This window comes from Corythoichthys intestinalis, chromosome 14 (assembly GCF_030265065.1).
Source record: "Corythoichthys intestinalis isolate RoL2023-P3 chromosome 14, ASM3026506v1, whole genome shotgun sequence".
In the NCBI taxonomy this organism is placed as follows: Eukaryota; Metazoa; Chordata; class Actinopteri; order Syngnathiformes; family Syngnathidae; genus Corythoichthys; species Corythoichthys intestinalis.
Window position 1 is genome coordinate 43,013,958 of NC_080408.1, and position 14,129 is coordinate 43,028,086.

The window sequence follows — 14,129 nt, forward strand, 5'->3', positions numbered from 1 at the left end:
TTCAGTAGTTTAAGAGGTTTGATCACCAATTTCTGGCTCCGTGGCGACCATCATGTCGGGGAGTTCCGGCAAGAAATTCTAGCCACTTTCACCCCTGCTAATAAGTATAACTGTCCAAAAGACTAAGAATGAGACAAAAATTTAAAGGCCTGGCAAAAACAACACTGGAGACTTATTATACTCCAAAATTCATCTCTTTGACTGCCATTGACGGCAATAGACGGCAATTGGACATCTACTATTAACAAACTCATTTAAATTCCCAGCGGAATGATCTGCTAAAATATGATTATTTTATAATTATCATTATGTAGGACTATATTCTCAATTGTAATTGTCTGCAATAAAAACAATCCTGAACAAATTTAATCTGTTTCTTGCAGCCCTATGTCACAAGAGAAAAAAGAAAACACAGGGCAAACCTAAAGCCATCCTTGCTATGCATGCATTATTATTATTCTCACAGCATAGCATTACTCTCAATATTAAATTAAGGCCGGTGGAAAGAAAGCAGCACTGCTGTGTGAACCCTTTCAGTGTTTCTTGTGCGGTCACGATTCAAAGCTTTCACAGCGGGCGAGCATGTGTGTGCGTACGTGTGTGTGTGTGTGCCTCAGATGATGTCGGCATGGGAACCCCCTCCTCTCCTCTCCTCTTTTTCTCCCTCCATCCCCTCTTCCTCATTTCCAGCCTCCCGGCTGTTTCTCTCCTCCTTCTTGTCTATTTCTCTTCTCCACCCACGCACGCACGGCTCTCCACGAGTCTAAAAATAGCATCAGGAATCCCCGCATCAATTCAGAAACAGGAGGAGGAGGAGGACGGGGACGTCAGCACACGCAAGGTCATAAACCCCCCCCGCCGATCCAGTCGCTGCTTTTCTTGATTTGTGCCAGCTTTTTTTGCCTCGCACCATTGCAGATTTCACGTCATTGTCCTCATATAATAAAAATCTAAAAATCCAATCGATTGACTATAATTCACATTACACGGCCAGTGGTAATTACAAAAAATGAAGCAAGAATTTTCTTGGCAAGATGTAGGTGACTGAACATTGGGCGCACTAACAGGTGGGGAACAGAAGCGAGAAGCTCTCAGCTGCGACAATAAGACGTGGAAATACTGCGCGTGCATTCCAAAATATTCCACACGACACGAGAACAGCAGGAGCAACTGTTCTTATCGGCGACTATTGATTTTTTTCCTCCCAGTCATTTCCAAAGACAGAGAGACTGTGCAACATCCACCTCTGAGAAGGTACGTCCTTTCCTTTTCTATAGCTACTATTGATTCACATTTGCATTTACACACCCCAATGGCCCCAGTGCATGACTTTGGGTTTATTCGAAACCCTGTGAACTCACTTTATTATCATGGCACGATCCAGTGTAACCAAAACTGCCTTTACAATTCAATTCTGAGGTGCACGACTATGAAGGTGTTCATTTATATTATGTTAATAATTGTGGTTGTGGGTTGCAGGGGTGTAGAAGTGCATAGTGGGAAATTTGGGGCGAGGCAATATTTTCGGAAGAGGTCTCGGTATGATGAAGAAAACATGCATCAGAGCATATCATAGTGTGTGCGTGTGCTGAAATTTGTGGATGAAAGCGAGCATTTATTTGCTAACCCGGCTTAAGGTCTTGGCAATAGTTTCGTTGGCTGACTATATCATTCTAATAATAATTTATCCACTGCTTGTGATACTTTTGGATGACTTACAACTTCAAGATGCATATAAAGCATATTGAACAAATTCTCAAATAGCTTGACATAAAGCCTTTCAGCATTTATTCGATATTCATGATATGCAGTTTTAAGCTCCGTGTACTAGCATGTTCTTTGTCCTCCCTGATAAGACAGTTGGGCACACAAGTCCTAGTTTCAAGGTTTTTTCAATTACTGCAAATTGTCTGACATTTCTGCAAAACAGGACATTTGGCATACTAGTAGTATTAACCCGTGACATTGAAGTCATTTAAATACTAAAAGAATTAAAAAAATAATAACTTTTGAGTATTATTGGGAGCCGTAACCAATGTGTATTTCTTTTTCATTTTATGTCACTCATTTCGGACAGCCATTTGGGCACACACTCATACCAAGGGACAATTTAGAGTGATCAATTTATTTATTCAAAACATTTTTTTTTCAAAAATTTTATATTAACTTATTATTTTATCTATTAATGAAAATAAGAAAATACATATATATAGCAATAAATATTTATCAATATAATCGAGACCACATATGTTAACATCACATTTTTGACCACACTTGTACGTAGGGGTGTAACGGTACACAAAAATCTCGGTTCGGTGCATCGGTTTTGAGGTCACGGTTCGGTTCATTTTCGGTACAATAAGAAAACAAAATGCAAAATATAAAATGTGCTAGTTTTTTAGTACACACTTTTGTGCTTTCAACAATAGGAACATTAGCCTATACAAAGCTAGAATTCTGCTCAAAAAGTTGCGGGTATTTAAAGATAATCCAACAACAATTTGCCTTTCAGACCCCGCGGATTGGTCAGCTTTCTTTCTGAAAGCAAGAAGTAAAAAGAAGTCCTGTGCTAAAGAGAAAATCAATCCCAATGACAAAGATTTTAACATGTATTTTACAAATGAAATGCCTCAGTGAATCATTTTTTCCCCTTATGAACGGTTTTCAAAAGCTTTATTGGTGGATTTTCTCAAGTTAAAGCGCCACACAGAAATTAATAAATTTGATTGCGTAAGCAGGATCTGTGGATTCTTATTATTTAATCACAGGTGTTTTAACTCATTTCAATTTATTTTATTTAAATGGGCTATTATTTATTTTATTATGTGTTTATATTTTACAAATGTGATGTAGTATTCATTTATATTGTATATTTTTATTTAATGTTGTATAACTTTAGTTCCTATGTGAATATTACTTCCTACTTGTTTTGTTGTGGTAGCAGGGTTTTGTGTTGAACACGGGGCCATGTTGTTTTTTTATTATTAAAGCAGAGAAGACAGCAATAAATCAACAAAGACAAGTCAACTGTGCCCCGATCTACCACTCAAGAGATCTGATGGACTCAAAAAGTAGGTTACGATTGCATATTAGTTTTAAAAACGACCGAATCCACCGTATTTTTACACGACTGACTGCTCCTAGCTACCGGTAGTAGTATTGACGCAGGAGGGCCGCGACTCGCGTCAAATAATAAACTCTGCCGTTCTTTTCCATGCGTCGCGTTGAGCCGCTTCTGGGACACATCTAACACGCGGCCGCACTGTGACTTGTGTGCATTGGCTGATTGACTCTAACGCCCGCGTTTCACTGCGTTCTCGCGGCGGCCACGTTGTCGTGCCGTTGACGTTTCTGGGTAAACTGTCCTACCGTGTTGGTCCTCATTATAGTAGTGAAGACAGAGTAAATATAATCAGCACAAAGAAACTGTAACCCGATCGACTCACAGCCTCGAAAAGTAAGGGTTATATCACGTCAGAAACTCGTTTGGTATGCGTCTGTTCCGAACCGAGCACCACGAACCGAAACGGTTCAATACTGTTACATGTACCGTTACACCATTACTTGTATACCAAATGTCTATATTGATATAAATGTGATGTCCACACATGTGGACACCAAGGCTCAATTAAAATGATTAATTATTAATGATATAATTTCAAATAAAAAAATAAATAAACATTTTTAAATGTTCAAAAACAGTCACTTGCCTCATAAATTGGACTCACGGAGACGAGAGAGCAGAGCGAGAGTGGGGAGGAGGGAAGGGAGTTGTGATGCCGTTGCAAATGCGACTATAGGTGGCCCCAATAATACCTGACTGTAGCAGATAGCCTACAAACTACACGCACATGATGCTACAGTAGATATCACATGTATATTGAACTAAATGCGAAATGACAGATACGGCGGCGTTAGCACATGTATAGCAAACTAGATGCGAAATGATAGACTCGCCGGCGATAGTAGACAGCCGCCATCTTAAAGCAGTAGACTTCTCAGGAAGGCTCTGTTGTAGAGAGCCATCCTAGCGAACCTAAGTAACTTTTTATTTAAAATACTCCTAAATTGGCAAAATCTTGACGTGAATCTATCTTTAAATGATGAAACAGTTTTAAAACTTTCACATGTCGAAAGTAGACAGAAGGGAACTAATACAATAACGGGAGCAATTTTAACAACTTAAACGGTTGATACACAACATTAAATGACTTCTAAACATAGTGAAGGTAAATATGTTTTGGGGAATCAAAACAAAACAAAACAAAACAAAACAAAACATGAAAGGTAACACCAGTTACTTTTCCAAGTAACTAATTACTCTTACATTCAGGTAACCGAGTTACTAACTCAATTACTTTTTGGGAGAAGTAATTTGTAACTGTAATTTATTACTTTTTTAGAGTAAGATTAACAACACTGGTAATAACGCCTTTACGTGAAATACCGTATTGGCCCGAATATAAGACGGGGTTTTTTGCAGTGAAATAAGACTGAAAAAGTGGGGGTCGTCTTATATTCGCGGTGTAGACATTATACCCATTCACGACGCTAAATGGCGCCAGATATCATTGATGCGATGTTCTGTCATGACAGATCTCACCTACTCTCAAGTTTAACCAGTTTGCATTATTTTATTGCAATGTTTTTCCTTGTTCAGATTTGTTTCAAGACTACAGTTACAGTTAGACTCCACTTTGATGGTTAACGCAGTTATTGCAATTTTGTTGTTTTATCAAAAGAGATTGGTTTATTTACATTTCAAAAACCAGAAGCCATTAATTTACGAATGTGATTGCACTTTAGTTTACATATTTAAATGTTCAGATATTAAGATTTGAATGAGGCAAAATAACAGGCTTTTTCTCTCAAAAATGTTGTTATAATCATTTGTTTCACATGTACTGTAATTATTTTCTGTATAAAAATTAATTTGGTGTTCAAAAAGTCTTTTTTCAAACTTGAGTCTTGAAAAAGAGTGGGTCGTCTTATAATCAGGGCCGTCATATTCGGGCCAATACAGTAAATTATTAAAAAAAAAAAAAAAAAAAAAAAGATTCATTTACAGTAATAACATCAGTTATAAGTATTGCATTTCAAACATTAGAATGAATCACACTATGATCCAAATCACAGTGTCTTCTACACAACCATTAGACTTTAATTTTGTTGCATGACTTGGACAATCTGTCAAATTTAAAAATCTCGTGTGCCTGAATTATTGAAATGATGAAATATTTAATGACACCTGACTGTTGAGTGCAACAACTGATATATTTGGTTCACATGTGATCGCTCCAACTGCATTGACAAATAAACATGCTAGCAAAAGGAGCCCCCGTACGTTTCACTTAACCGTGCTTTATATAGATCTGCCAGCGTCACTCGGTCATCTCCTTTGTGCCATTTGCTGTGATGATGAAACACAGACCGAGACTTTGAACCTTTGCATTAGTGATGAGCGTTTTCTTTGCGCTCTTTTCACCACATTTAACAAACTGGACAAGCTCAGCAGCCCGGGCCGCTCTAATCCGCCCACTCAGGTAGTGTACGCGTTCGCATCAGCGCACGCGCCCCGTCACATGTTCCCAGCACACATAATGTCATTACAGGAGGAAACACATGTAGCTCAACACATGCAGGCGGCTGTGTGAATTAGCTAATGACGTGACATCACGAGTGAAAGTAGCTTGATGGTCCAGTGCTTGTGTCAAAACAGGCAGGTGTTTATTGTGCTTTTATGAGAGCAGCTGCCGCAGACTGGCTCGTATCACCACACCCAGACAAAAGAGGCAACGACCACAAGACTGGTGAGATAACGTCTCAGATGGTGGCGGATAAAACAAGCAAAAATAGAGAAGTGAATGAAAATTGCCACGGGTTTAAATCAGCAGTGGAGTTTAAAACCATGATGACAACACGCTTGATCTAATGACTTGTAATTCAAGAGTTAAAAATATTAAAAAGGTTTCAAAGGCATTCTTCAGGCAAATATGAAAATTGGTACTCCTATAAGTAAAGTAGGTGTATTAAAGTAGTTATTTAAACATTTCTAATTTGCTTGTGTTTTGCTAAAGACTTCATGATCTGAAACAAGAACGTAGTGAGATCAAGACAAGACTAAGAAGAGACAAAGACCTGAGCGAGCAGACTTCCACCTAAGCAGCCAAAGTCAAAGCATCACCATATTTCTGACCTCTGACCTTTGACAGTCTCTCTTCTCATATATCCTGCAAATTTGATTTAAATGGGCCAATTTGTTATGAAGTCAGGGGCGGTGGAAGTCACTCACAGCAAGGGGTGCTAAAGATCTTTTTTAGTTTTACCCCATCCAAAAAGAGCCGTTTCGGTCCAAATTTGTCATGCTCGCACGTTTTTTTCCATACAAGGCGTGCACAATGGCAGTACACACACATGCTGGATAGTTTAGGTACTACTACTACTAGGCTACTACAAAGACAGCGATCTATTTCACCCACAGTGTGTGTTGGAGTTTTTATATTGGAAATAAAAGTGCTTGTGTGTTATAATCAGATCTCTGCAGCTTGACGGCGCAATGACACACGAACACATTTAAAAACTAAAAGGGTACAGTTCAATTGCACACAACTAACCAACAGCGCTCTTCATGGCGGAAGCTCAACAGCAACAACAAATAATAATATGGCTACAATGCAACCATTTCTTCCCCATTTGATGACACCAAAGATAGATTTCCTTTCTAGACTCCACTGTCTAAATCTGCAGACAACCTTTTCTCGCTTGCCACTATTACAGAACTATCATCATAATCATCTTCCTCGAATTTCAGAAAGTTTCACTGTTTTTGTAAAGGAAAAAAAAAACATTTTTGCGGCATCTTAATGCCTCCTCTGTCAACAGTGAACTTTTCTGCTCCAATAGTGCCTTATTCAACATAGGTAGCAAGCAAGATATACGGTGTTGACCATGTTATCAACAAACAAAAACATTTTTAACATATATATTTAATCCCCAAAATTAAATATGCTATTGTTTCAATGTGTTTTATTTATTTATTCATTTTTAACAAAATAATCTACCAAAACGTTTTTCTCCCCACACCAGCTGCAGCACCCTCAGCACCCCACTTACCACGCCACTGTATAAAGTTGTCACTAAATTTCTTTGCTGACCTCTGTAAGCTTTGACCTCATTACCTTCAAAATTAACTGACCTCTTCCATTTTATATTACAAACATATCCTGCAAGTTTGACAAGTTATCTTGTATCAATTCAGTTTGGCTCTGTGACCTTTAACCTCTGATCTCACTACCCCAAAACTGAATTGCCGCTTCTGTTTCATATTACAAACATCCTGCGAGTTTGAAACTATAACCCTTTTCTTCGTTCTTGAGTTTTCTTGAACTCGCCTCTGTGACCTTTCAACGCTCAATAGATATCACATACTGGTGGCTGTACACTGCTGGCCGAAAGTATTGGCACCCCTGCAATTCTGACAGATAATGCTCAGTTTCTCCAGAAAATAATTGCAATTACAAATGCTGTGGTCGTAAATCTTCATTTATTTTACTTGCATTGAAAAAAACAAAACAAAAGAGGATGGAATTTTTAAAAAATCATAATCATTATACACGAAACTCCAAAAATGGGCTGGACAAAAGTATTGGCACCCTTTGAAAAATCATGTGATGCTTCTCTAATTTGTTTAATTAACATCACATGTTGCTTACCTGTGGCACATAACAGGTGGTTGTTGCAGTTAAAATGGATTCAAGATGACTCAACCTCTGTCCTGTGTCCTTATGTGTACCGCATTGAGCATGGAGAAAAGAAAGAAGACCAAAGAACTGTCTGAGGACTTGAGAAGATAAATTGTGAGGAAGCATGGGCATTGGGCTACAAGTCCATCTCCAAAGACCTGAATGCTCCGGTGTCTACCGTGCGCAGTGTCATCAATAATTGTAAAGCCCATGGCACTATGGCTAACCTCCCTAAATGTGGAAGGAAAAGAAAAATTGACGAGAGGTTTCAACAAAACATTGTGGGGATGGTGGATAAAGAACCTCGACTAACATCCAAACAAGTTCAAGCTGTCCTGCAGTCTGTGGGTACAACAGTGTCAACCCATACTATCCATTGCCGTCTAAATGAAAAGGGACTCTATGGTAGGATACCCAGGAAGACCCCACTTCTGAACCAGAGACATACAAAAGCCTAGTTGGAATTTGCGAAAACTTACCTGAGAAAGCCAAAAACGTTTTGGAAGACTGTTCCCTCGTCAGATGAGACAAAGTAGAGCTTCTTGAGAAAAGGAATCAACATAGAGTTTACTGGGGGGGAAATGAGGCCTTCAAAGAAAAGAATACAGTCCCCACAGTCAAACATAGCGCAGGTTGCCTGATGTTTTGGAGTTACTTTGCTGCCTCTGGCACTGGACTGCTTGACCATGTGCATGGCATTATGAAGTCTGAAGACTACCAACAAATTTTGTAGCATAATGTAGGGCCCAAAGCTGAGTCTGCCCCAGAGGTCATGGGTTTTCCAGCAGGACAATTACCCAAAACACACTTCAAAAAGCACTAGAAAATGGTTTGAGAGACGCACTGGAGACTTCTAAAGTGGCCAGCAATGAGTCCAGACCGGAATCCCATAGAACATAGATCTGAAAATAGCAGTTTGGACAAGGCACCCTTCAAATCTCAGAGACCTGGAGCAGTTGGCCAAAGAAGAATGGTCTAAAATTCCAGCAGAGCATTGTAAGAAACCTATTGATGGATACCAGATGCGGTTGTTCGCAGTTATTTTGTCTAAAGGTTGTGCTACCAAGTATTAGGCTGAGGGTGCCAATACTTTTGTTCAGACCATTTTTGGAGTTTTGTGTAAAATGATCATGATTATTATGTTTTTTTTTCATTCTCTTTTGTGTTTTTTAATTGCAAGCAAAATAAATGATTACTAACAAAGCATTTGTAATTCTAATCATTTTCTGGGAGAAATTGAGCATTATCTGACAGAATTGCAGGGGTGCCAATACTTTTGGCCAGCATTGTAATAAAGTAATATTTATATTCTCATGTTATTAAGGTTGCAGTCATTTACCCGGGTTGTGGAATTTAGTTACACAAAAATTGAAAGTCCTTTTCCATGCAAGCAAGCTTACCTCTCATTTGGATATCTACTGTATGTGCAAGACAGTAAAAGCAGGCCGTAAGGAATATTTTAAGAAATTGAAAGTCCTTTTCCATAAAATCACATTGATTAAATAAGTTCTGGTTTTGACAAAAATTCTGAAACAAGACCAAGACCCCCGAATGTGGTCGCCAAAAAACACTGGCCTTGTGAGTTACAAGACTAATAATTACCAAAACATTTAGATATTCATCTATGGGGCTAGAAAAAAACATTTTAGTGTCAAAATACAAAAAAATTGGAATTTCTTTCTTGTCGCAGTTTTACAACAACTTTAAACTGGGAGTGATAGACAAAAAGCTTGATGCAAGCAAGCTTACCTCTCATTTGGAGATCTACAGTATGTGCATGACAGTAAAAGCAGGTCGTAAGGAATATTTTTAAAACTGTGTTTCAGATTTTTAATTGTGCTTTAACGGCAATCTATCGCTGCCAGCCTCTCCCAGTTCAAATGGCTTAGACGTCTATCACCATCAAATGGCAGCCAATGAGTAAAAGGTCCATTTCTTTGTTGTTTTTTAACCAGAAGTTGTTCATAGCAATATTAAACCCACAAATTCGTATATTAAATGCACATTCTATGTATTTCGTTTAAAAAATACATGACAACACTGAGAACTAGAGAGGTTTATCTCCATCACCGAGGCCTGTGCTATACGCTGCCAGCAATACAATACACTTACAAGATTTATGATACTATCACTCTAATTAAGATCTGATACTGCTTGACAGAATGTTGGACGTCTTTACAAATGAAGATGCCAATAGCGCTATCGACTTACTGTAAAACTGGCTGGAAAATTCTAAACACAATAAAACTCACTGTTTTAAAAAGTCCCAAAAGTACGCCACAATTAGGGTTTGTAAATTAATAGCATTTAGTCTGTTTTTCAGATGATTTCAGGATAATTGTATTAAAAAAAAAAAAAAAAAAAAAAAGTTATTTTCTAACACTAAGTGACTCTCACTGTTTAAAGGACAGTTACTAATTTACTATTATCAACAATAAAGTGTCTTTCTTAACCGCTTGATGCCTGAACATAGATTTTGCAAAGCTACAGAAAGCATACAAAAGTACATAAAAATAGTATTAGTATTAAAAATATCAAATTTGGAATTTCAGCTAAAAAGTACAAAATTGAAAATAAAAAAAAATTAAAAATCAGAAAAAAGATAAATAATAAACAAATATTGAAAAATGTATTAAAATTAAAAGTTGTATATTTGAAAGTAACAAATAATATTTTAAAAAATGCAGGAATTAATTTAAACATGAAATTATTATTATTATTAATATTGTTATTATCCTTGTGAGAATAAACAATACAGAAAATGGATGGATGGCTGGATGGATGGATGACTGTACTTATGTATTTGCACTAATGCTTTTTGATGTATAATTGTTTGTATCGTTTGTATAATTCAGGCTTAAGGGGTTAAATTAATTCCCCCTGAAAAAGTGCCTTTGATGATCAGTCATGATCTCATAATTAAACAGCAAGGCAAATGCAATATTTCCCTAAATGAATAGTGTGGTGCGTTTGGCAGAAGAGGAATTGTCTGTGTGTGTGTGTTGACTAATTGCCTCCTTACTCATCCTCTGAGATGGAGTAGAAGAGAAGACTGTGGTCAGAGCTGCTTCATGAATATGGAGAATACTTTTTCAGTTAGGTCTTCTTTTCTTCAGTCCTACATGTTGGCGGTTACCTAGCTGGGGCTTTGCAAGTGGTCTCTAAAAAACTAAATCAGAGTTCTCAGATTTGTTCTATATATAATGAAAACTGAACTGACAATGGTGAAAAAACAAGTCACAAATGATTAAAAAACAAACACACAAACAAACAAACAAACAAACAAACAAAACAAAACTAAAATTGAAAAAGGAAATAACATTTTCTGACTGAAACAACAACAACAATTAAATGCTTTTTATACAGAAGGCACGATTTTCCAGAGTTCATTTAAAATGTAAAATAGAGTGGTGTTACCAGGATGCCAGGTGTGGATGGGCTACAATGCTCACGGAGGTCGAAATCCAGCATAGGGCTACTGCACCTCAAAACATGTTTTGTTTTTTCTCCTTGAGATAACTGTTGCTGGGATTTTGTCTAAACAAATAAAAGTTGATTTGATTTTATTTGACTTAGAACACATCTATAACTGAACAGTATGGACATGCAGGTGACAATGGTTTTTTTTTGGTAACCTATTGTGGTTCCTCGGTTTTATTATTATTATTATTATTATTATAGTTATTCTTTGTTCATCAGCCCATTTTAGCTCAATTTGACCACCTTAGAATGCTTCAAAATGCACAAAAATCGGGAGGCAGGTCAAGACAGGTGCAATGTTTTGATACCGTGTAAAGACAAATTCCAAATACACTTTTAAGCGCCCCCTAGCAGTCATCCTTTGTCCCGCCGACACTTTGAGCCCTACTTTGACTTTGGGATACCATACGCGGTGCTCAGACTGCCTTTAGTACTACATCCAGTTTTCTTTGGGTGGGCAGAGCGTGTCCGTGGATGGGCACTGCCCCCCCACCCCCCGGTAATGCCCCTGGCTAAATGTATAATAATTAAAAAAAAAAAAAGACTCCTGTTGTTTCTCTTTTATGGCAGGCAATATTTTGGCTACAATTTTTGGCTCCTTTATGCTATGTGGCATCATTGTCAAGTAAGTGGAAAATGAGAGGCAGCAAATTAAAACTAATATAAATTAATGCATGCCCTTTTTAGAGAAAAAACGTAAAAACAGCTTAAAATGTGCTTAAAAATAAGTTGTTAAAACTGGGATGTGGATATTGACAAAAACATTAAGGAAATGAGTGAGTGTTTTGTTTTACATACAGTATTTGAGATCATTTTTGACATCTGGATGTACTAGTATCTTGGATCATGGAAAATATCTTGGATTATTACCTGGAGTATCTTTTTCCTGATGTGGAACGGACGGAAAAGGTGTTTAATTAGGAAATGTTGATTCAAAAAAATTTCACCTATACAGGTAGTCCACAGGTTTTGAACGAATTCTGTTCCTACCCTCTTCTGAAGACGGTACATACAAATGCCCGCCCGTCTCATCAAACCATAGGACATTCTCATTAGAGCATAGGACATGGTTCCAGTAATCCATGTACTTTGATGACATGTGTTCAGCAAACTTTTTGCGGACTTTCTTGTGTACCGTCTTCAGAAGAGGCTTCCTCCTGGGGTAACAGCCATGCACACCAATTTAAAGTAGAGTACGGCGTGTGGTCTGAGCACTAACAGGCTGACCCCCCTACCACCACCTCTTCAATCTCTGCAGCAATGCTGACAGCACTCCTGTAACGAGTCACATGACATTTTGGAGGGCAAATGACAAGCAGTACTCCATTTGGACATTTAGGATGTACGTTTTTTCAAAGTGGTGTAGTCACTTTTGTTGCCAGGGGTTTAGATATTAATGGCTATATTTTGAGTTATTTTGAGGGGAAAATAAATTAACTTTATTATATAAGCTGCACACAGACTACTTTTCATTGTGTCATAGTGTCATTTTGTCAGTGTTGTCCCATGTAAGGATGTACTTAAATATCTGCAGAAATGCAAGGGGTGTTCTCACTTTTGTGATACACTGTAGCAAATGTAGAGTCCACCATTTGCTTTTGAACTACCTGGCTCTTCCTGAAGGATGATGCCTAGTCATTTGAGTAGCCAGAGCAAATCAAACAAATGATCTCGGCTGTCAGAGATAAATTCCAGCGTTGGGCGCAGAGCCCTGCCTCCCTCGCAGCCCCTATCTCCGCCCTTGGTATCATTTCACTCCGTAATGTAGCAGCTCGCTTTGAGTCACGACTCGTCTCTTATCGCTTCGATCGCAGGTTGTTCATCACGTGTGGAGCGTCTGCGTTTACACCAGCAAGGCATCTCTCTCGCTCTTGCAGAATGTTTCACTTTGGTGTTCACCAGGGCAAACAATGACGCGTCACCTCAGTTGGTCAAATTAGCTGTGGCAAGCTCGGAGGTGACACTAGTAAAAGCAAGATCGACAACACGGAAGATGTATAATGGATTTTTTTGTAGGTTTCAGTCAGATCAGTGATCATTTGTTGTTTCCTTTTTCAAAAAGTTACTATTTTGTTATTTGTTTTTCCATTTTATACAATTGTTGGAGAGGTTAGAAACACAAAAATGGAAAAACAGGCCTGAATTGGATTAATGTGCCTATGAAACAGTCTTGCAACGTAAACAGGTACAAATATTTTGATACTGTACATACTGTAGTTTTTCGAGCATGATCTGCATTTTTTATCGCAATTAATACATTTTTTTTTTTTAAATTCCAAATTGTGGGAAGCGACAGGCCATAGACTTCATAATTGTATTGACGGGTCACATCCGTCAGCCACTGCGCAATGCCTTCAAGTAGGGGGCCGTCCTACAGTAACCTTCAGTTATTAGCAGTCGGTCGCAGAGTCAACACATGCAGCGATCCAATGCTGGATTTACGTTGAAAAAGTACGAAAGCTGTACTGATTACAAATACAGATTACAGGAAGGACTGTCTCGGGTGTGATTTGTTCGAGGATTCAAGGTAAATATTATATTTTTCGTACCACCATGCATGCATTTTAGAAACGTTGTGAAAAAAATCTAAGGGAGAAATTAGCCGCTACAGCATTGGCATTATACTTCATTTACGTAAAATAACTGCTAACTGCCCGTTTTTTTGCTTTTAACCAAGAATCGACACTGTTTCATGTCCATATCTATAGAGAATTCAGGGATTTAAGCATTTATTCACAAGAATTTCAACGGAAAAAGCTCTTTGTTTACATACTGAATGGTGGCCGCTAGTTTCCCCACTGACTGGCCTCATAGTTCGCAATATTTACGTAAAATAAATGCTACCTGCAGGTTTTTTGCTTTTAACCAAGAAATGAGACTGTTATACGTCCATATCTATAAATAATT

General features: G+C 38.0%; 1 protein-coding gene across 1 annotated transcript in view; it reads left to right on the forward strand.

The window, feature by feature from the left end:
• The first annotated feature begins 1,229 nt into the window (after positions 1-1,229).
• kcnn1a (potassium intermediate/small conductance calcium-activated channel, subfamily N, member 1a) overlaps positions 1,230-14,129 on the forward strand; it is a 190,571-nt gene continuing 177,671 nt past the window's right edge. Inside the window, exon 1 of the mRNA XM_057856876.1 lies at positions 1,230-1,254. The gene's annotated coding sequence lies outside the window, so the exon portion shown is untranslated. The remainder of the gene's footprint in view (positions 1,255-14,129) is intronic.